Here is a 25,326-nt window from a genome sequence, read left to right as displayed (position 1 = left end):
CATTTAGGATTGCTGAAGCTTCTCTGAGAAATAGTGATTATGGAAGGAGTAGGGGGGACTTTAGGATACTGGCTTACCAGGTTGTGTGGGAAACTTAGTGAATTTAATTCTCATGGGAAGGTCTTTGTGGATTATTGATACTGCTCAGAGGTCTAAGGAAGGGGAAAAAAGGGTGCACACAAAATCTAAAGGTTAGAGCATACAGGGACCAATGATGGTAATGATGCTGAAGAAGCTGAAGTATTTTAGAAGCCACATTTGAACTCAAGCCTTCCTAGGTTCAATCTGGCCTCAGACAACGAGTTGTGTGATCTGAGGAAAGTCGTTTAACCATTTGCCTCAGTTTCCTTCTCTGTCAAATGAGCTAGAGAAGAAAATGGCAAACCATGTCAGTATCTTGCCAAGAAAATCCCAAATATTTCTTTTAACTTCTATGGAATTATTAAACTTAACTTTTTTGAGTATTCATGATTTTTGTTGAGGAGGATCTATCATATTCTAGGACTTGATGCAATCAGCACGATATCACCTATGAATGAAGCACCTGGTCAATTTCACCATTGAACCAGTCCTTTATGACAGTAGACTATATCTTTAGAAAGCATGCATATATATTATAGGAGCATCATATATATTAATTATATATTAATAAAAATATATGCTATATCTATACTTCAGATTGTGATATGGAGGAAGATGATCAGTTCATAAAATTAATTTCTCAATACCTGTATCTGGGGCAGGTAGTGCAAATGCCCAGTGAGTTGATAAATTTAATGATCTTAGCACAAAGGCTCATCTTTTTTTTTCCAGATAAATGTTTCCTAGCAACACTGAATGGTTAAGAACCTTGAATACTACAAACTGAGGAATCAAGGTTATAAAAGACATAAAGGTTAATGGAAAGGTACATAGTGACCGTAAGTGAACTTTTACATATTTTCAGTGATAACATATGTGCAATAAGTTTCGAAAGGAATCTCACTGAGAAAATGTATGATCAGAAAAAAAGGTGGGCTGGTTGCATGGGGAAGGGAACAATAACAAACTGTTGGAATGCTTGATGGCTAACCATAAAATGGAAAAAAGATTTTGAATGGAGGCTCTTGAAATTATATTTTACACATAGATAAGATAGATATGTATATGTATGTCCAACTAGACACATATATATTACTTTGAGGTCTATGAACTTGTTTTTTGAAAAATATATCTATTTTGGTAACTTGTTTTAATATAATTGATTTCCCTCATAATCTTATATACTTTATATTTTGCATTAAAAACATTATTCTGAAAAGTGATTGATAGGCTTTCCAGAAGATACTCAAAGATGTCCGTGTTAGAAAAAGTTAAGACTCTATGGAATAGAGGGAGAAAAAAGTAGAGGTGAGAAAACTTGTTAATTCCATTTTCTTGGAAAGTGACCTAAAGGCCATGTAATCATCAAACATGAATAAGAGGAATAATGATTTCTTGCTATAATGATAGGAATGTAGGACACATAAAAATGTCACAGCTCAGCTCCAGTGTTACCAAGTACTTCCTTTTAGATTTATCAAAACTTAAAGTCAATTTGTAGACCCCGGTAATAGTTGCTTTAGGATTTACTTGTCCAGATAGAAGTGGGTAAGGAAAGTGCTAAATGACCACTATTTTGTGTCAGTTAGATATGGTATAGGTGTTTGTTTTTAAACAAAATAGCTGGATATTTTCATTAATTAGCTTCCAATATATGCTTGCCTAGGAAATTTCACAAAATAATAATAACAACAATCTGTATTTGTTATTAAGCACTTGTTATATGCCAGGCCCTTTCCTGAGTTTCGGAATATATTTATACAAAATATGTACAAAAAGAATGATCTCAAAAAATATGCATTCTAATGAGAGAAAAATGCATAAAAAACAGAGCAAAAAAGGAAAGGGAGAGAGGGAACCAGGGAGGCATCTGAAAAATGAAGGATGGTTGGTCTAGGTACTTCCCCAAAATGGAAGTTCTGGGAAAAATTCACCAATGGGAGAGGAGTCTCTAAAGTGGAGTGAGGAGGTAGTAAGACAGTGGTGAAACCTTGAAAATTAAAGCTATCGTATGGTGCTTTAAGATTTACAAAACTTTACAAAAATTTACAAATTTCCTATCAGTGAGATAGGAAATATAATTATAACCATTATATAGATGAAGAAACTGAGGTTCAGAGACTCCTAATAGATGATTTAGCTATGATCTCACTGCTAATAAGTATTGGAGATGGAATTCAAAACCACATCTACTGTTCAAATCTATTGTTCAGTTCATTATTCCATTGCCTCGCTATTCTACTCTGTCTCTGAAAAGCATGACAACACGGAACCCTCCCTTTTCCTCATTCCTCCCTTCCCTTACCTACCTTCCCTAGGGAGAAGACCCTTCAGGTAGAAGATGTGTGATGTAAGCTTCAAAGGCAGAGGCAGAGCCAAGTAAGAGCCTGTTTTCAGGGGGAGGGAACTGAAAGGTGTTCCAACCATGACCTAACTTTTCCATACCAACAAATGTGAGTTTTCCAAGGAGTGTTATCTTTTCCACTGGCAGAGGATTCTGTAGGCTATTATCCTCCTTTATGTATGGGAACCTAAGGTGGATTTTGTCACTTGGTTTTTCCTTTTTATGTACTTTGCTCGTTAAATGTTTTGTTCTTTGATGTACCGTCCCTTCTGGGGTCATTTTCCAAGAATGAACAATATGTGGATCCAAGCCATATTTACATAATTATAGCTATCCCCTAAACCTCTAAAAGGGCTCAGAAATGAAGTTCTAAGATTTCAGAATGATATAGGATATTGCAAAGTTGAAAGGTCCTTAGAGATTCAGTCCAGTCCTACATTGTACAGATAAGAAAACCAGGGCCTGGAAAAGGAAGTACCATTTGTGGTTGCACAGCTAATAAACAGCAGATCCAGTGTTGTAGCCCAAGTTTGTTGGCTTCCTGTTTAGTATTCTTTCCTATGCTTTCCTCTGCAATCTTGCTTCATCTATACTGTTTAGGAGAGATAGAGAAACTATCCCCAGCCAAATAATTTACTTTACAGATAGTTGTATAAGGAGAGAAGGCCATGACCATCCCTTTTGGAGATTTATCAGAAATACCTTTTCTAATGCCTCTAGTATGTCTAAATAGTTTTGTCTGATGCCTTTCTAGTTTGCAAGCTCATTGAGCATGAACCTTCTCCCTGTGATCTCTAGAGCACAATGCACAATATGGTGTGAAATTTTAAGGTAATGTTTTATCAACCACGGATTTGCTGAAGACCCCTTCCTAGGTCCTATGAAGGACTCATGGGCTTTTAGAATCTTAAAGATCAAATGAGCCCCATCATTTTTCAGACAAAACAGTGAAAGGAGAGAAGGAAGGATCCTGCTCAGGATCACATAAATTAGTAAAAAAGCCAAGTCTGGAATAGGCATCTCCTAGCTCCCAGTCCAGTGCTCTTTCTAGGCTGTAGGTAATTTTTTCACAGGCAGCTCACAGAGAAAGCACTTGGGCCCTCAATCTGAATGCTCAGCCATTTAGTTCAAATTAATAGACATTTGCTAAGCACTGAGTTAAGGTGCTGGGGACACAAAGATTAAAAACACACAGCCTTTGTCCTTAAGGACCTTCCAGTCTAATCAAGGAATGTCACATGTCTACAAATGTACATTGTATACAGTAGAATATGATTGTAGCAAAGGAGAGAAAATAGGAAGGAAAATATAAAGAGGGAGAAAAGAAGGTAGACAGGGGAACCAGGGAGCTATTGATTCATCTAAGAGCACAAACAATAAGAGGGATGTGCATCTGACGTTCTAATGGTCCTCCCACTATGTCCCCAGGATAGCACTAAAGTTCTGATTGTTTGCATATGCAAAGAATTTTATTGTTTTGATTTTCCAGCTTCTTTCCAGAAACTGGAATTTACTTCTCTCAGGTCCTGTCTTCCAGTTAGTCAAATATAGCCCAGGAAGCTTAAATCTAAGAGGCTGTAAACAATCACTAACTAGGTGCCCCTAACTTGAAGTCCAGGCCTGGGGAGGAGTAGGGATCAGGAAATTTAAATCTAAGAGGCTGTAAACAATCACTAACTAGGTGCCCCTAACTTGAAGTCCAGGCCTGGGGAGGAGTAGGGCCCCTGCCTCTGGCCTGGTCTGCAGATGTCTGGAAAGACTGCCCATTTCTTCTTAGGATGGGCTTTCCCCACCCCCATTTCCATGGAAACCAAAAAGGTTAAGGTACTTGTTCCTCTCAGCATTTGTCTGCTCCTTGTATGTAATTAGGGAAACACTTTTTGCAAAGAGAGGTTTGATAAATGGATTTCAAGAAAGAAAGCAGGCAGTGACTGAAGTCCTGCCAGCTTGTGTGGAGTGTTCACATGTATTATACCAAAAGCCTAATGTGATTGGGCCTTGTGTTGTCACAATAATGGGCCAAGGTATCAGCAGGGCCTGTGTTCATGCAATAATGCAGTCAAATAGCTATAATTCTATTTGGCAGCCAATCTGTTTGGCCTTCCACCCGCCTTTCCCTTCTCTTTGTTCTCTAGTCTCTCCTTCTGCATCATTTAACCCATTGCCTCAGGCTTTCTAGGAAGATGTAGGTCTCCTGATTTCTTCTTTACCCGAGATTTAGAATTACTTCTTCTGAATTTGTTCATTCCTGTAGTATACTATGATGGTTGGTCTTACGGTCTACAGCATTGAAACATTCAGAAACATTAAGTACTTCATGGCACCAGCTGCATATCCAAGACCAGCCCTTAGTAAAATTGTGTAGTAATCCAAATTTCTCTTTGGACATTCCCATCTCATTTCTTGATATCTTTTCCCTTTCCCTGCCCGAAACAAATCTCTTTTCAATATCAAGTAACCAGAAAGAGGTGAGAAAAAAAAGGATATTTGAGTCCCTCTTGGCTAGAGCAGATTGATCTAAAAACATAATTCACTTTGTGATATTAGTGTTATTAATGAGGTACTTAATGAAAGACTACATATTGTAGTGGAAAGACTGGGAGATGTGTAATCAGAAATATGTAGGATTGAATACCAATTTTGATATATTCTAGCACTGTGTATGAACCAAGACAATCTTTGCATTTCTTAGTTTCCTTATCTGTAAACTGAAAGAATTGAACTAGATAATATTTTATGTCCTTTCTAGTTTTTGATTGATGGTCTTAAGTTCCTGTGACCTTAATGTACTGAATTACTATCCTGCTTATATAGCTTTTTGTTGTTGTTGTCACTATTCTTGTGACCCCATTTGGGGTTTTCTTGACAAAGATACTGGAGTGGTTTGCTATTCTCTTCTCCAGATTATTTTGTAGATGAGGATTTGAAATCAGGTCCTCCTGAGTTTAAGCCTGGCACTCTACTGTGCCACCTAACTGACCCGAATAAAACTTTAAAAACATGTAATATTGAGTAGTATGAAGAGTTAGGAAATTAAGAATTCTAGGTTCTTTGGGGATATTTGATATGCTCCTCGTGTTTCTATCTGGCTCTTAGAACTACTCATCCGTGGCTCTACCACTTTGAGGTGATGTCAACATTTTCCTCCATTCCTTTACTTTGTTGTATTTCCCTTAAAACAATCACAAAGAAATATATAGTCTTAAATCAGAAAAAATTAGGAATGAATTGTAATAGACTAATCTCAACAGAATCAGCACATATATTTTACAACCCAAGATCTTTCTTCAGTCACTTCATCAAACTTCCACCTCCTCCACTATCACCAATGGCAGCTTAATGAGAAGATCGAAATTTGAGAGCTTTTTCCATTCTTCTTTGCAAGAACTCCCAATGAAGAACAGATAAGGGCATTTTCTCATAGATTTTCATTCCCACCAAAACCTTTTAAATGGATAAACATCTACATATGGAATGGACTGTGCCAACAGAACTTCATGTAGTATGTTTTCCCTTTCAAATTGTCATTCCTCTCCCTCCTCATCCCCGGCAATATTGGGCATATACATTTATTTTGCATTTGATATTATAGGACTTTACCCTGAAGTACTGGGCAGTTCATCCCATAATCCTATCCACCTAGGGATACAGATCACCTGGCTACCACAATCTCACCAAAGCACTGACTGCCAGGTCACTATTTTCCTAATACCACTCTCCATATTCTAACTCCTTCTTTTTAAAATTATATCTTCCTTATTTTTTTCTTTAATCATTCTTTGCCACATTTCTCAGTCATCTTCAGTGTTCCAACTTTTTGGGTGGGGCATGAGTGCCATAGGAAGATTGTTTTGATGTTATTTATGACAGGTAGGTATGCCTTTTTTATTATAGCTTTTTATTTACAAGATATGTGCATGGGTAATTTTTCAGCAATGACAATTGCAAAACCTTTTGTTCCATTTTTTCCCTTCCTTCCTCCTACTACAAAGTTTCTGGCTACTACAAAGAGGGCTGCCACAAACATTCTTGCACATAGAGGTCCCTTTCCTTTTTTTAAGATCTCTTTGGGATATAAGCCCAGTAGTAACACTGTTGGATCAAAGGGTATGCACAGTTTGATAACTTTTTGGGCATAGTTCCAAATCGCTCTCCAGAGTGGCCGGATCCCACATGCCTTTGATCTTTTTCTTGATCCTGAGACATATTTTCCAACATGTTTTCTGTTCTCTCCATGCTCTCTTTTGCATTGAAGTTATCAAATATTTAAGTCTATGTTTATTAGCCTTTGGGATCTTATCATAGACTTATCATCATAGACTTTCTCTTTTTCCTCATGCTCTGCAACAGGAGCTAATGCATAGATTACAATTATTTTCATGGTAGTCTTTTTTTATATTTATACCCATCATGAACACAATGAGGAAGATAGCCAAGTGTTCCATTGAATTGTTTCTTGTTTCCTTTTGACAAATGCTAAAACCCATTCAGTTTCTTCCCTCTCCAAGAAAGACTTGTTATATATCCTCCTATTTGTGGCTATTACTTTCTTTTGTGTTATAACTTTACATATATTAAGAATATCAGGACTGGTATGATTCAGTTCTTCTTCTATTGTCTACTCGGTGGTGACCAGATACGGCCCTTAAATTTAGATTACCAATAGTTATAATTTGTTTACCATAAAGCCATTTGACTTTTAGCTCCTGTCCCCTTCTCAGCTGTTGCTGTTTTTCAGTTGTGTCCCACTCTTTGGGACCCAATTTGGGGTTTTCTTGTTAAAAATATAGACTGGTTTGCCATTTCCTTCTTCAACTCATTTGACAGTGTCAGAGGCCAGATATGAACTTGTGTAGATGAGTGTTCCTCACTCCATCTTGACATGTTATCTACTGCACCATCTAACTGCCCCACTCTGCCCTCAACTCTTATAGAAACATAAGGGGACCACACAGAGTTAAGGGCCAATTTTTCATTTTATGTATGGGCATGGACAAAGAATTCCTCCCCCACTGGCCAACCTGTTTTGAATGAACCTTTCCATATTTACCTATTCTGATTCTTGGAAAGTAGATTCAGTTTGTTGCCAGAATCAGAGTCCTTCACTTGGATGCAGACAAGCCACGCTCACAGGCCCAGGAGCAGGGCTTGATTGCTCAGTGTATATAGCTGGTGGCACAGTTGATAAAACACTGGCCCTAGAATCAGTCCTGGCTCTTGTGAGTGTCTTGGAGAATTTATGTCCCATTTTTAACCCACTAATGTGGCAAGTCAATTAATTTCTGTTTGCTTTAGTTTTCTTATCTGCAAATGTGAGGATCTATGAGATAATAATTGTAAAGTGTTTAGCACAGTGGCTAGCACATAGTAAAAATAATAGTTATTATCTTTGTTATTATTATTTCCTGGGGACTCCATGTATCTAAGGACCCTTAAAGTTATCACAGGTTAGCCTGAATTTTCCCCTTGGTCATCCTACCCCCTGCACAATCAATAGATGAGTATTAATGGTTTATTTTCATATTTCGGTCTTGAATATGATAACCAGAGCAGGAGCCCCATCCATTCTTTCTGCTCCTCCCTGAAAACTAAATCCACTTACTTTGAGCTCATCTTTTTTTCCACTTACCCAATGAGTAAGATCAGGGATCTCTCATGTCTGGCACCAAACACCTGGTACAAGAAGCCCTCCTCAACTTGACTTCCCTCTATTTTTTCTGTCTTATTTCATCTCACTCCCCTTCAGGCACTCGCCATTACTGACCTTCCAACAGTTCTCCAAACACAACATTTCATCTCTTCCTCCCATCTTCTCTACACCCCTGTGTCTTTGCATCTCTTCCCCCCCACATCTGGAATACACTCCCTCCTCACTTCTGCCTCTAGAAAAATCCTTAGCTCTTTTAAAGCACTGCTCAGATACTACCTTCTACACCAGGTATTTCCTGCCACCTCCCCCTAGTTACCAGCAGTCTCTCCCTCATGTAATGATTTTTCATTAATTTGTATTTACTTTTGTAATGGGATTATTTCCCGTCCACTTAAGTGTGTATAGTCACCACTTTGGGCTTTAACCAACTACATGGAAATGGGAGGGGGGGTGTCTTCAAGATAGGTATGATTCATTCCTGAGGTGTTTATCCTATATGATGAGGAGGATTCTTGGCTGCTGAGTTGGTGAGCTGATGACTCAGGGACTGATGACAATGGGACATGAGAAAGTATTTTCTTGCTGGCTTTGGAACTGGAACACAAGGTTTGTCAAAGGAAGCAGAACATCACTCTGCCTTTCTTCCTCTTAGGAATTATGAAGTTTATCCCAAGCTGGATTTTGAAAGTCAGGCAGGGGAAGTGTGGCTGCCCTATCTCATACTCTGGTCCCAAACTGCCTCAAGTAAATGTCTTGCCTAAGCAAGCCTGTCTCTGGGATGGTCTCTGTATCTCCTTTTCTTGATAAGTGACCTTGTGTGATTTAAAAAATCTGAAAATCTAAGGTCGCAGCACAGTACCAGCTTCCTGACATGATGGCAGAAAAAGTATCCACTGGCAATGACTAGGTAAAGAAAAGGAAGGAAAGCCCCTATCCTCCCAATAATGGTACTTCTATGCTACTCTGTCATGTCCTCCCTCCCCACTAGATTAGAAGTTACTTGAAGGCAAAGACTTTTGCTTCCTTTTTTTGTATCCCCAGCACTTAATCCAGAGCCTGATAGTAGATCCTTAATAAATGTTGATTGATTGATTGGTTGATTAATAGTCACTCTGCTAACAATGAAGTTAATCAAGCCAAATTAAATTTAATGAAGGGATACTTGACAAGAGAAGGCTCATTAGTCTGGGTTAAAAATGGGCATAAATCCTCTAAAACACACAAGAGTCAGAACTAGGAGGAAAACAGTTAAGAAAGATGGTAATGTTCATCTTTTTTCTTTGTCTACATGAGAAGTTTCTGGCAGCTTTCTAGAAATCATATGTAATAAGTATCTTCCGGGCCTCTCTCCTCTGAAGCCAATTACAGCTTCTTGGTATTCTAAGGATACTTCTGAAGGATTTAGGGCAGGTGATTAGTTCAAACCTCTATTTTGGGTATATTCCCTCCATTATTAGCTTCTAGTGATGGGGTTAGCCCCCCAGTTCCATTTAACCTAACATCATTTAACTTTTACAAAGGGATTTTTTTTTACTTCTAAGATATAGGGAGAACAGAACAAACATTTCCCCACCCAATATTTTAGGAGCACACTCTCCCCTATACCATCTCAATCTCTGGGTACAGTGACTTAACACAGTATCTCACTGGGCATGAGAAATAATTCCTTATTGATTATGGAGGCTACATAACATTAGTCCCACCAAATTCCAAATGTGGGATCACTGCTGGATCTCAACTACCACTTGTCTGAGTATGAAAGATCAGGATCTCAAAGCTTTACCAGATCGCAGCAACTTCTAGCATGGATTCCATTTTCAATCAAACTTTGGGTTATTTACTCTCTTGACCACTGAAAATCCACAAGGTTGTAGCTTCTAATCTTTTTTAAAACCTAAAATAAAAGAACAAATGCTAAGGCAAAGAACTGAGCCATGTGATTTATACATTGACCTTGGAGGAAGAAGCTTTTCCCCTTACAACCCTGTCTCTCTTCTTCCATCAGAAAGCAACTTGGCAAATAGAAATCACCCAAAGAGAGAGAAAAAAGTTTCTTATGGGCTAATCCCTTTTTAATGTACCCCAAATTCTAGCTCTGAAATCATAGCACCTGGTTAGCAGATCAGTTACAAAATGTCTGGGCTTGCTCCAAATAAATCTTTTCGAGATACTTCCATGATATGTCATTACAACTCTTTCGAAAGCAGGCTCCTTGGTCTTTTCCACATGGGAAATTGCATCAGCCAAGCATGTCAGTGCTTGCTCAGAAGGGCTAGGCTCTGAAACAGAGAGAGTAACGTGTAAGAGTCCCCTGTTACATAAGGAATACTGTCCATCTCCTGCTAGCTACTTGCAATATAGGTATGACTGTAACTGGGAGGTCAGTTGGAGGATTTCTTTGATGTGCTGGATTTGAAATCAAAGGGTCTGAGACTGAAGTCTATCCATACTACCCGCGCTGCCTGTGGCAAAAAGCAAGTTACTGACCTCTCTGGGAATGAAATGGAATGGAGAAGTATTTATTAAATATTTACTATGTGCCAAGCACTGGTGTTACAAATAGAAAACTGAGGTAGACCTTGCACTCCAGGAGCTCCTATTCTAATTGGGGAAGACCACACATAAAGGAGGGATTGCATTTATGTCTAGTTCATAGCAGATAGGAAGTCCGGATTCATATTTAGGGAATCCACTGGAGCAGATGGCAAGGCCCTGGGAACTTTGGAGAGCAATAGCAGAGCAGATGGTTCCCAACCAAGAGGTGAATCCCTAATTAAGGGTCAGAGTGGAGTGGGATTCCGGACGCTTCCATCCCAGATAGTAATGTGAGAGTCAGCATTCCAGCTGAGGGCAGAATCCTTCATCTGATACAAACTGGCAATTGGGTGATGGGGACTGAGTTTGAGAAGAAAAAATTCTGTGAATCCCCACAGTGGTGGGCAGGTGGTACAGATCAGCCTTCTAGCCATCATTGTTAAGCTGAGATAGGAAAGAGAAAAAGCTCTGGTTGGCGCATATAAAATTATCAGAAAGATAATCTTTTCCTATCTGTAAAACTATGGATGCAACAAGATGCTCAGGGTAGCTAGCCAGACACTGCTAAGTTGAGGTGGCGATACTTGCCAATATCTATCTTTTTATTTGTCATTCTGCCATTCTGGGTTAGTCCTGGGTTCATTGTTTTGGGGTTTTCTATCTTTTCAATAGGCAAGCTAGGGTCTCCAGGGTCCTAATTCCATCCCTACACTAAATTCTGGGAGAAGAGCCCCTATTTGGGGCTCTAGCATAAATGATCTTCCTCATTGTACTGAGTAGGAAGTTATGGAAGAAGGGGACAGAAAAATTTTTTTTACCAAAAAGCTACTCATTATTTCATCCAGCCATGGAACAAAGAGTCATCCTTATACTTTGGGGTCATCAAGAAAGGGAATCCAGTTGGACTTAGATTGCACCTTTAGTATATCCCTAGAATTCCTACTAAGTAGTCAATTTAAATGTCCTCATGACTAATAAGAAACAATTCCTGAATGTTCTGTTGTGTCCAACTTTTTGTAACCCCATTTGATGTTTTCTTGACAAAGATATTGGAGTAGTGTGCTATTTCCTCCTCTAGCTTATTTTACAGGTAAGAAAACTGAGGCAAACAGGATGAAGTCATTTGCTCACAGTCACACAGATCTGCCTAAAGCCAGATAACTCAAGAATATGAATCTTCTTGACTTCAGGCTCAGTACTCTATTCACTTTGCCACCTAGGTTTCCCAATCCCAGAATATCTGCCACTAACTCTGACATGAGGATAAGGAAGGGCCCCTCCATCAGGTATCCCATAGAAAGGCATGCTATGACATGAATATTATAAACAAGACTTAAGAAGTGAAGACATCCTCAAGAAGTCAATTCCAATTCCAACATTTTTTAGCTTCTTAAATTAAGAGAATTTTATTAATCAAATTAATATTAATCAAAATATGAAAGAGAAGAACCACAAAATTGAGAGCCAAATTGAATTCTTGAAACAGCCTGGACATTTAGATTAATGTGGCTGTTTTAGCATTCAGAAGCTGTCCCTTCATAATGACATTACGCTAAAGAACTAATCGCATGTAAATCAACTGCTTCATTGTTCTAGATTTTTTCCCCTCAATTTCTTTTCTTTGATTTTATATTTTTTATAGTTCTATCCAATTTGTAATCCACTTTACAATGCCCCTTTTATGTTTTCTGAAGGCAATTTTTCTTTTTTCAACTTTTTAAGTCATTATTTTCTCAGAATAAAAATAGAACAGTATTAATAACTTTTTTATATCACCATCTCAGATAGATAAAGCACTTGTTAAGCACTCTGCTGCCAAACACAGTTGAATACTTAACATATCATTCAATTATTTTAAATTAAAAGAATAATAATAATAGCAAAATACTAGAATGACTTCTAAATAAAATTGTGGAAAATTAGACTTCTTTGCATTAGAATTATATGTAATCTTTTTTAAAAAAAAATCTTTAAACTATGATACCACAGGATTTTCTTTTAACACTTTAAACTTTAAACCAAACTCTGACACATAGCATCTGTATGATCATAGAAGGCACTTACTTAACCTTAGTAGTTTCTTAGTAGTAGGAACAATATTTATTTTATATAGTTTGGGAGGTGGTTTCTTTTTAAGTCAGCAAAGAAATTGTCCTCAGGATTTGGTTGAGTGGAGAGCTCAAGCCACTAAAAGTTCAGTCTATATAGAGTCAAGGATATAGAAGTTTTTAAGGAATTTCCACTAACCTAGCATTGCTCATGGGCAGGCTAAGGAATAAGAGGATCATTCTTTAATTTAATCAGGAATGGTAGTCTTTTTAATCTTATCATTAGCAAATTGTTGTATTTCATGATTCGCAAAAGTTTCATTGGTATTCCAATCCCAAACCTACATTAACCTGAGCCAGACCTAGACCCAAATTGTGCCTTTCCTCCCAGAAGGGGTCTCAAACCTCCATATCTTTGAATCATATCTCTACTAATTCAGTATCATCTCTTCTGAATCCAAGTATTAAGATCACTTCCTAACTAGTTTTTCTGCACTAGCTCTGGGGTCAGATTACCTAGAATTCAGGTCCCATCTCTGATACTTTACTACCCAAGTGACCTTCTGCAACTCTCTTAATTTCCTTGGCAAGAGCAACCCATTTTCCCCAAATATAAAATGAAGAAAATGGTCCAGATGATGCTAAAGATCCCTTCCAAATCTACTTCTATGACTCAGTTTATTCTCTTTTACACTATTGCTTGAGATACATTCCAATATCTCTGCCAAGAAAACCCTAAATGGACTCATAAAGAGAAATGATTGAACAATAACAACAGCCTCTAATTTCAAATTTAGTGCTTTTTTCATTAGACCATAAAGCAACTAGTACAGTGCCTTGCACATACATAGTAGATTATTCATAAATATTTGTTGAATTTGTTAAAACTAAATCTATGCTATTTTTTTAGATTCTCAGTGGACATGTTTGATGACAAATCATAAAGATATCTTCGCAATTCTGAAAGACTATTATTAAGCTGCCCACCCCTTAGCCTTTTCTCCTTCAGGCTAAATGATCCAAGTTGTTTTAATCTTTCATCTTATGTCCTACTTTCTAACCCTTTAATCATTTTTGTCATACCTTTTCCCCCTCCACTGCCAAAACATCCCCATGTTTTTTAAAGGTAATAAGATATATCGAAAAAAGAAAAAATATGTGACCTGCTTCCCCTGAGAGCATCATTTCCAGTTAATTAGATATGTTAAAGAATAATGCACAGTATACAGAACCTTATAATTACAGTGGATGGAGATGGGGAACTAGGGATTTTTCAGAGTAGCAATGCCTCTGGGCACCAGCAAATGATTTTTACAGATAAGTAAGCAGGGATATTTTAATAGGCGATCCTGCTAATTATTTCCTTTTCTGTGTCAGGGACTGCTACACTGGGGAATGGAGTTTCCCTGGGGGGAAATGAGTCTTGGAGCAAATGCCACAGGAGAACATTGTCACTATATGCTGACGGTCCTATTCTCCAAGCCACAGTCAAGAACAATTACCAATTCAACTCAGTTCTGTTCAGGAAACATCTATAAGATGCCTACTTATTACTACACAACCCTATGTTAGGGTTATTCTAGGGGGATCTAGGTGGTGCAGTCATTTAGAGTACCAAACCCGAGATTAGGAAGATTCCTCTTCCTGAGTTCAAATCTGACTCCAAATACTTACTAGCTATGATCAACTCTGGGCAAATTACTTGACCCTGTTTGTTTCTGTTTTCTCACTTGTAAAATAAGCAAGGAGATGCAAAAGAAATGGCAAACTACTCCAGTATCTTTGCCAAGAAAACTCCAAATGGAGTAATGAAGAGTTGGACATGACTGAAAAATTACTGAAGAGCAACAAATCTTAGGTTTAGGTTACTAGGGTGTAGTGATACACAGTCCAAAACAAATTAGGCCTTACTCTTAAAGAAACATTTTCCTGGGATGGACCTGAGGGGTGAAATTTGTACACAAATAAATATAAGATATACAAAAATAGTTCAAAGGAGAATAAGAGAACTAAGAACTTGATAGACCAAGGTAGAGTAGGAAAAGTCTTTTTAAATTAAGCTTTTTATTTTAAAAACATATGTAGGGATAATTTTTCAACAGTGACCCTTGCAAAACCTTGTGTTCCAAATTTCCCCCCCCTCCAGACAGTAATCAATATATTTTAAACATATGCAGTGCTTCTATAGATATTTCCACAATTATCATGCTGCATAAGAAAAGTCAGATCAAAAAGGAGAAAAACAACGAAAAGCAAGCAAACAACAACAAAAAAGTGAAAATACTATGTTGTGTTCTAAATGCAATCCCCACAGTCTCTGGGTGCAGATGGCTCTCTCTATCACAAGACCATTGGAAATGGCCTGAATCACCTCACTGCTGAAAAGAGCCAAGTCCTTCAGAATTGGTCATTGGATAAGTTTGCTGTTGCCATCTACAATTATCTTCTGGTTTTGCTCATTTCACTCAGCATCAGTTCACGTAAGTTTCCAGGACTTTTTGAAGTCATCCTGCTGATCTTTTCTTATACAACAATAATATTCCATAACATTCATATGCTACAATTAATTCAGCCATGACCCAATTGATGGAGAGCAGGAAAAGTCTTGAGAAGAAGGTGGAACTTGGACTATATCTTGAAGGAAGCTGGAGATTGAAGGTGAACTGGAAAAAATTCAATGTCACGTACCAATTGACGACGAAGGAAATACTGTATCAACTGATACCAAGGAAACCCTGTCTGTAATCAAGCAACACAAAACTACAAAATATCACTGAATTTTGCTAAGTGGAGCCCTGTGAAATGATGATGGACAATTAAACAAAAAAGGTAGAGAATCAAATCCATTCAATTAAAGAAGGAATGGAGATGCACCTATGCTGAGTTAGATGATTTTGCTGAGGAAATTAAAACTTAGAGAAAGGAAGTGACTTGTTCACTATCACTCGACAAGTTAGGGACTGAGCTGGACCAGAACCCAGAATCTTCTAATTCTTTCTATAATACCTGGCTGCTTGCCACTGATCCATGCTCCAAGATACTGCAAGTGAGAGATTGTAGTTTTAAGGGACAGACCATTTGAAGATCTACCTATATCAAACTTCTGTGTCTGTCAAAGTAACTTTAGCTGGTCTTACAATTGGTGCAGCCTTCACATGGATCACCTACTTTTCTGTTCTGAATACCCACAGCGGTTAGCCACTGTCTCTTACTGTTTCTCCCTTTACCCAGCAGTGGGGGGATTTACCTCCAGGGCTTCCTCCCAACAGAGCTAGAGCCCGTGTGCACACCCACCCCCATTAGCTATATCACTGCCTTTTAAGGACATCACAGAAGGCCCTTTGCCCTGACAAAGAAATGCATAACATGAAGGGGCAAGATGGCACCACCCACAGATCCTGGAATACAGCCATTCTACTGCTGTTTGAAATGAACTTTCACTCAGTAAGACTGGGGAATGAATCAAAGTCGGAGCTGCTGAAAGGGGAACAGAGATGAGGCAGCTCAAAATTTTGTAGTTGGCAGTAGTCAAAAGAATACTGATCTATAGGATCAGGATACCTGTGTGACAGTCCCAACTCTGCCACTAATCCAGGGTAAGACCTTGGATAATATATTTCTCCTCTAAGGAATTCAGTTTCCTACTCTATAAAATGATGTGATTGAAATAGAGGCTTTTTAAGGTCCTTTCCAGCTCTGGAAGCCTATGACTTTATGTTCCTATGTATGTGAAACACAGTAACTCAGCTCTAGAAGGTATCCCAGAGGTCCTTTTATCTCTACTTTATCCTGTATTCATCTTGTTTGTACCTAGTTGTTGTTGTTTTAACATGTTGACTCTTCCATTAGACTGTGAGCTTCTTAAAAGCAGGTACTTCTTTTGCCCTTCTTTGTATCCCTAGCATTTAATGTGATACCTGGCATATAGTAAGTATGCTTAATAAACATTATCATAATGTTATTATAATATGATTATTATAATTTATATGTAATTATATATTATATATTTTTATGTATTTATAATTATAATGTTATTATAATAAATATTAATTAACTGACTGGAAGCCTGATGCTATTCCATACTCCTCATCCCACCCTTGAGGGAATAGGAAGAAAAATTAAGAAATTAATCCAAACAAAATCATTTTACAGGGAAGGAAATTAAGGCCCAGTGAGTTGCCTCAGATTACACAGAGAATAAGCATCAGAGATGCCTCTATCCAGGGCTTCTGTCTCCAGAGCTTCTCTCCTATACTGTCTGGCTTTGAATATTAAATAGACAGCTCAGGTTAAGTGATTTAATTAGCTCTTATCCAAAGAGATAATTTCCTATGTGAGGACACAAGAGTGTTGGGGCTGATTTGGTATTTTGGGGATGTCACGGATGATCAACTCATCAGTTTAGTAAGAATTCTAGGGATTAATGCTAGTAGTGATTTGGGAGATCATTTAGTCCCTCCTTTTGCAGATGAGGTAACTAGAAGGCAAAGAAGTGACTTTCTCAAATAGTGAATCTGTCATGGACTTTAGGCCCTTTGACTCTAAATCCAGTGTTCTTTCCACTAGAAACCCAGCTCTGTTGGCCTTCTCTGAGCATAATAGCATGGGAGGCAGATTGATTATCACTATGGAGAACATTTCAAACCAGTGGGCCAAAAGAAATCAAGTTAATGAACCAACTGGACTGAAAAGGATACTATGGCAAAAGACTGGCCAGAAGACTTCCCATGAATCTATAGCCTTGACCTTGACCCTTCTATGTTCCACTTTTCCCATCTATAAAATGGGCATGATCCTACTAATTCCTTTCCTCACAAGGGAAGGTTGTGAATGCGTCCTTCTATAAAAGCCTCTGAGCAGCAAGACACATTATAAATAGGAGGTGATATGCTATGATTACCTATTAGACTCTTGTGCCTTCCAGCAAAATAGCTTGTCTGAGCCAAATTACTGACATGGTTCAGTGACATGTGCTAGGAAAGCAAAATTTATGATGGACTTATTTATATAGAGTGAGTCACAGAAACCCTGTGGTGAAGGAGGAGTGGAAAGGGGCTTCCTGCAGAGATAGGTAACACAGTCACCCTGCCCTTCTCCCAATTTTCCTGGAGATGGGTTCTCTCCCTGTCCATCAGCCAAAGGTTCAGAGCTCAGTCTGAAGTCTGAGAGTCCCAACCTGAGGACTAAGGGGGGAAATACCCCAGATCTGAGAGATTCCTGGAGCATTTGAAACTTTAAATATTCGATGCAAGAGTTCAGAACTTTAATCCCTAATCACAGCTGAAATTCCCCAGTGCCTCCTTGGAACCAGTCCCCCAGACTCCTTAACACATTTGTTAGCTCAAGAGAGCTCCATGTTATGCCTTCCCAGAGATTATGTCACTCTCTAGTTGTGGGCCAGGTCAGATTGAAGTCAGGTTGCCCTAAACCTGCATAAGGAATCTTGTTAGCTTATTAGAATGTATTCTCTCATCTCTCCTGTCTGCTGTGGCCCAGTTCTCCAGGGCTGAAGGGAGTTGTCTTAACCCTCAGTGGGTTTAGTGAAATAATCACAGAATTCAGACTCACAAGGGAGCATCCAATTCCTTCTTTTATGCATGAAGAAACTTCATAGAGTTGTTAGGATTTGCTCAAAGTTGTAATCATTTGGGGCATCTGGGGGAAACAGTGGATAAAGTGCTGGGCTTGGAGTCAGGAAGATTCATTTTCCTGAGTTCAAATCTATCCTCAAACATTCTGGGCAAGTCACATAACTCTGTTTGTCTCAGTTTCCTCATTTGTAAAATTATCTGGAGAGGAAAATGGCAAACTGCTCCAATCTTTACCCTGTTCCCTCTCAAAAAAACCATCAAAAAGCCCCCAAAATCCAAATGGGGTCACAAAGAGTTGGACACAATTGAAATGACTAAACAATAATCTGGTTGGAGTTAAGTGAATTCCATTTTCCGCTCTAGCTCAGCTATCCTTATTGGGCAGATACTAGAGTTAGATGAATTTTGTTTAGATGCCCCAAATCCTGCACATGAAGCCATCATGCATTTGCAGTATAATAAGCTTGGAGCCATTATAGATTACTAAAGTATAGAAGGCTTGTCCACTTTTCACCTTCTGGACTTTTCCACTTTCTGTCCAGAAAGTTTTCTCACCCTGAAGATGCTTTCACTCTTTGGACATCTTCTCTGGTTAGTCTCTGATTCAACCACTATTTCATGAAGTGGAAATGCTCACTTCTAGCTCTAAGCTTCCATCACCAGCAGCCCAACCTCATACAAATATTCTTCTTTCCCCTTCAATTGCCTTCAGCTCCCTTTAAGTATTTTCTTTCTTTATTAGAATATAAGTTCCTTAAGGGTAAAGACTGCTTATTTGTTGTTTTTCCTTGTGTTTTTATTCCTAGAACTTACTTCAATCTCTAGAAAGCAGGAACTTGGCAAGCAGGAGCTTAAAGCTGTTCCTGTTAAATGCTCTAGCTAGCATCAGGTTTGGGATGGGACAGTGGTTAGAAATCACAGAAAAGGAAAGACTGGCATGTATGCAGAACTCAACATCTTAAAGTATTGTCCCTCTAAGGAATAGGAGGCAGGGTTCCATGCTTGCAAGCCCTTTTGCTTTATGGCAAAATTTATAAGGCAATATCCTGACAACAACCATCAAAATGGTGAGCAAAATTTTGTACATAATCAGCTACTAAGACTCAGAAATATACTTCAAACCCCTGGGGTGTCTATATTTATATCCATATCTTTATTTGTTTGTGTATTTGTATCCATATACACACACAAATATATATACACACACACAGAACCCACCATATACAAACACACACATGTATATACATGGAGATATATATATATATGTATATGTATTTATCAGCATAAATGTGTATATGTGTGTTTATTATAAATACATGGATTTGTATACATATGCATATATGCTCTGTGTATTATGGAACCCATAAAAGATTATATAAATGGTTAGCCCTCCTCATTTTTTACCTAGCAGCACTATTTTGGGAGTTCTCTGACTTTTACACCATTTTTCATCTTCCCCAGCTGTTCCATCTCCTCTTCCTCTGATTTTCCACTTTCTTTTGTATATTGTCCTTCCCCTATTAGACTGTAAACTCCTTGAAGGCTAAAACTGTTTTTTTTTTGTTTTGGGGGGGTTTTTTTTGGTATTTTTATCTCCAATCCTTAACACAGTGCCTGGTACATAATAGGAGCTTAATAAATGTTTATAGATTGACTAGAAGCCTTCTGCTATCCTATCTCCTCCCTTCCCCCAGGGCAAAGGAAGGGGTCAAGTGCATTTAATTAAAAAAAAAAAAAAAAAAAAGGAAGGCATTAAGCCAAACTGAATGTAAGCACTTTGAGGACAAGGATTTTTTTTTTTTTTCTGTATTCCTAAGCTTGTAAAGAGTAGGTATTTAATAAATATATGTTAAATTGAACTAAATTTTCACAGTGGAAAAAAAAACATACACAGAATTAACACATATTTAATTTAATATTTTAGAAGGGAAAATAGCATTAGCATTGACATTTTTTACATATTCTCCAGAGCACAGTTTGGGAAATGGTACAGGGGCCAACAGCCTTATAGACTCCAGGTGTCCTCAGTAATCCCTGAGCATATGCCTGGACTCCAACACAGTATAATCATAAGACTACAGTAATAATAGCTTCCATTTATGTTATGAATTGGAAGAGACCATAGAGGACATTTAGTCCAACCTCCTACCAGACTCAGGAATCTCTCCTACATCATCCCTGTGGCTAACTGGTCTGTTTGAACATTTTATGATGGGGAGCTCATTACTTTTGGGATGCAGCCTATAGCTATATAATATAATATAATGTAATGTAATATAATTATATTGTAATTATACTATATTTCATATTATAATTATAGAGTTTCCTAGGAATCCAAGTACTCTTTATATAATGAGACAGGCCAGTGAATTCACTACTTATAAACATACTCAAAATACTTAGTTGAGGCAATTTCTACATGGATGTTTGAACATATACAACATTATATAACTGGTTCTGGCCCACTAACTATGTAGTGAAAAACGGCTTCTCTGGTTGACTATAGAATTAGAATTGTGGTAGAATGAAAAGAGAAAGTAAGCTCCTTTGGTCTCATTTTTCCTGCCTGATGTCTTCGTTTCTGAGAAAGCAAGGAATAAGTTTTTGGTGGGGAGAATCTTCCCACCAGGCCCATGAACACATGAGTCTGCTGTGTCTATTCTTCCTACTTTTAGGTGTAGGGTCCTTTCTACTTGTCCATATACCTTGTCCTGTTGTTTATATAGCATAAAAAAATTCCATTATAATCATATACTACAACATGTTCAGTCATTCCTCAATTGCTGAATAGCCTTGTTTTTAAATGATTAATAAGTATTTTTAAATATATCCATTTTCATTTCAAGCACAGTAGACACCAATAGAGATAACACACATAAACAAAAGTTATTTAGGATCCTCAGTAATTTTTAAGAGTGTAACAAGATCCTGAGTCCAGAAAGTTTGAGAACTGCTATTGTAATGTATTAGGTTATCTCTTTTAACAAAAGATATTTTGAACACAAGGGGGAAGCTAAATAAAAGAATGACTGAACTGTACTATGTATAACAGCTGAATCACTGCCATTTCATTGTTTACACATAATCCTCATTGTTTTCCTCCACCTACAGTTCTCTCTGCCCTATGTATGCCAAAATATTAGAGGTTAGATTCCAAAAAGAGACTGAAGGTGACTTAGGAACTTCTGCAACAAAAAAGGTCATATTAGCTTGTGATCATGATTCAGAAAAAGTTCTGAGAGGAAAATGACCCTAACTGGATGATTTCAGAAATTCATAGAATCTCAGGCTTGAAAGAAAACTTAGAGACCATCAGGTTCAAGTTCCTCATTTTACCGATGGAAAAAATGAGATCCAAAGAAATCTAGACTTAAAAGTTTAAAGAGAGCTATAGTCATTTTTGATTATAGATATACAGATCTTCATTTGTTTTTCACAACAACCTTAGGGAAGAGATAGGATAAATCATCATTTTATAGAAGAGGAATTAAAAAATCAGAGAGCTTTGCCCAAGGTCAACACAGCTAGTAAGTGGCAGATGCAGGATTTGAGTCCAGACCTTTGCCCTGCAAGTCCAAGGCTTTCCTCATGATTGTTGTTCTGATAACAGTGCTGAGTCAACAACAACAACAACAACAAAAAAAAAAAATCCATGAAATGACATTCCAGAACCCCCTGATTGAAAGGACAAAGAAATGCACAACACATTTCAGAAAGATTTCCATCAAAAAGAGTTCAAATAAAAATGTTTTGGAGATTTTAAAGAGTTGTATCAAAATTGTTGCAAGAAATTCACTTATGGACACAATGTAGGGATAAGCAAAAATAAAGAAGACAGTGTTGTAGTATTCTGATTCTGCCATTTATAAAGCTTTAATTAACGAAGTACTCAAAGGTACTATAAAGTTCTAAGTCTGTTTCTTCATCTGTACACATTACAGATGTACTCTGTAGACTAGATTCTTGCTCAACTGGTCTGCTTATTATTATTCATACCCAACCTTCTGCATTGGTTCTGTCCTTTGCCTATGATGCATTCCCTCACTATCTCTTCCTCTTTGAGTACTTAGTTTCTTTCAAGTTCAGATCAAGGGACACCTGCTACTTGAGGACTTTCTAGATGCCCATTCCCCCAGCTTTCCATTCACCCCTTCTTTCCCAATGTACATTAAATTTATTTTATTTTGCATAGCTACTGCACATATGCATGTTGTTTCACCAGATAGACTATAAGCTTCTTGAAGACAAGAATAGTTTCATTTTTCTCTTTGCATTTTCTAGTACCTTAGCACAGTACCTGGAATATGATAGATGTTTAATAAACTCTTGCTAATTGATTGTAAAATTTGAGTGTCAGATCAAATGATGTCTAAGGGTTCTTTCAACTCTAAATCAGTGACTTTGCAATTTAGCAAAAAGGTAAGTTGAAAGGGATCTTCATTGTACACAGCAACAACAAGATTATACAATGATCAATTCTGATGGACTGGACTCTTTCCAACAATGAGGTGATTCAGACCAGTTCTAATGATCTTATGATGAAGAAAGCCACTTACACCCAGAGAGAAGACTGTGGGAACTGAAGGTGGACCACAACATAGCACTCTCACTCTTTTTATTGTTGTTTGCTTGCATTTTGTTTTCTTTCTCATTTTTTTCCTTTTTGATCTGATTTCTCTTATGTAACAAGATAATTATATAAATATGTATGCATATATTGGATTTAACATTTAAAAAAAAGAAAGGGGTCTTGTTACAATGAGGTTTCTATGACCCACAGAGCTTGTCAAATGCAATGCAGATAAGAGTGGAAGGTGCTGAGAGGTACTGCTTAAAGGCCGCACTTGCATCCGATTTTAAGTCCTTTATCTTGCATTAAGTTGCAGATGTTCCAAAGGGGCTTTTCTCCCTCTTCCCCCAAATATTTTAATATTAATTACATATTACTCAGCCTTAGGAGAAGATTAGGAGAAGCCCATCTGGAAACTAGGGAGCTCTTTTCTCATAAAAGTTTTGCTCATCTAAATGGAGGCCAGATATGTTTTTGTTTGAATATAAATGCTTCCCACAAACAACAGCTGGCATAGGACTTATTAAAAAGCACCTCCAAGAGAAGGACTTTTAAGATGGCCTTAAAGGCTGTCTCAGGTTCAGTTGAAGAACTGATGGTCATGTTGGAGTCAGAGGCTTCTTTGGGCACTGGAGTGGTCACTAACAGCCTTATTGCTGATGAGACTTCTGAAGAATTCTGATAACTCAAGTTAGGAAAATGGAACAAAAAACAAAGAACTGATATATTGGGTGGGAATCTGATGAGGTAGGTAGGTATTTAAATTCAACTAACATGTAGTAAGCACTTTCTGTGTACAAAGCCCTGTGCTAGGCAAGGGGAGATTCAAGAGATGGCCCAAAACATATTTCCTGTGCTCTTGACCATACAGCCTAAAGGAAGAGAAGTGATATGATAGAGGCATAAATCAGACAAAATAGAACATGCTAAGTGCACAAGAGGAAAAACTGGGTTCTATGTTATATGTCTAATGAATCCTTTCCCATTTATACATTCATTCATTCTTGATTCATGAAAGAGCAGCTCATATCTCATGTGGAGTATCAGGGAAGGCTTCACATAGGAGCTTTTCTGTGGCCTATTCTTTGGATTATATGGTTTATTCCATTTTAAAGAAATTTCCTGGGCCAGCCATGTATTCATTCCATTCCGAGGTTATAATCGCGATTCTCTTGAATCTTCTCTAAGATGCTTTTGAGATTCATCCCTTCTCCTTCTTTCTCACATTTTTTAGCCTCCTTTTAACTGATATCTTCCTCTTTTAGAATGTAATCTCCTTGAGGACAGGGGCTGTCTTCTGCTTATATTTGTATTCCCAGGAATTAGCACAGAGAGCAAATTCTTAATAAATGGTTGTTGACTTGTTTTGTTTAGATAAGACTCTAATCCTCCAAGGCTTTGGACAAACTGTGAGGCTATCTGAGACTGGCCTGGGCCTGCAGATGGGAGTTGGAGCCTTTGGGCAAAGACCAGAGTCTCCCTATGAGGGAGGTAGACAAACCTGCTGAGTTCCTGGAGTCTCACTCAGGTAACTAAATCAATGGCAATAAAGCACTTTTAAACATTATTCTGAGGAGCACATAGATTTTACCACACTGTCAAAAATGTCTGCGACACAAAGATAGTTAAGAACCCATATTCTACAGAACACCTTCCACACAGCTGAAGTAGAGCATGTGTTAAATTTCTGCACTTTAAAAATTATGTCTTGAAGCAAATCCCCATTTGCTCTGTCCTTGATATAGATCTATAATGGTTATTTAAGCAATTCTGGATCCAGAACCTTGGGTGGTATGCTCATAGAATGACCCCCATAGAAGGAAAACTATTTTTAAGACCCAAAGGGAAGAGTATCAGATCTTCACATTTAGAACTGAAAAGAATCTTAAAGACCACCTAATATTTCATTTCACACAGAAAAATGAGGTTGTTAAGGTGTTAAATGCCTTGTTCTCAATCATACAGCAAACTTATGATAGTCAAGTGTAGATGGTCAAATCTCCTGACTCCAAACTTGGTGGAAGTTCCACTACTGTGTGTTATTTCCCAATACTAAGGGGTCAATCCATCAACATAGCAATTTCCAGTCTCCTGACGTTTAAATATAGAAAAAGGAAACTGCAGAAAACAAAGAAATGTGTAGGGAAGGAATATTTTTGGCATCATTGACTTCCAAGTACACACAAAAATGCACACATGCATATATAAATAGATATAAAATCAGGAAGTTTGGTAGTGGGGCCATCTATTCTGGGGAAGGCTGAGTACCCCTATTACAACATAGATGGTCCAAAGCCAGGACAGCTGATTCCAAGGAAACCTTTAAAATTCTTTTGTAATCCCACAGCCACATACTTTATTTGGGGGGCTTTAGGAAATTTTTGTTGAATTTGATTTTCCTTTTCCATCTTAAGGAATAAAAATTACCTCTAAAACTATAATCCTGAGTTTGGTAGAAGAATTTCAGCCTAATTGTCCATGAATAACAGATTACCTCTTTGCCAGTG

This window comes from Sminthopsis crassicaudata, chromosome 4 (assembly GCF_048593235.1).
Source record: "Sminthopsis crassicaudata isolate SCR6 chromosome 4, ASM4859323v1, whole genome shotgun sequence".
In the NCBI taxonomy this organism is placed as follows: Eukaryota; Metazoa; Chordata; class Mammalia; order Dasyuromorphia; family Dasyuridae; genus Sminthopsis; species Sminthopsis crassicaudata.
This window is presented reverse-complemented; position numbering follows the sequence as displayed.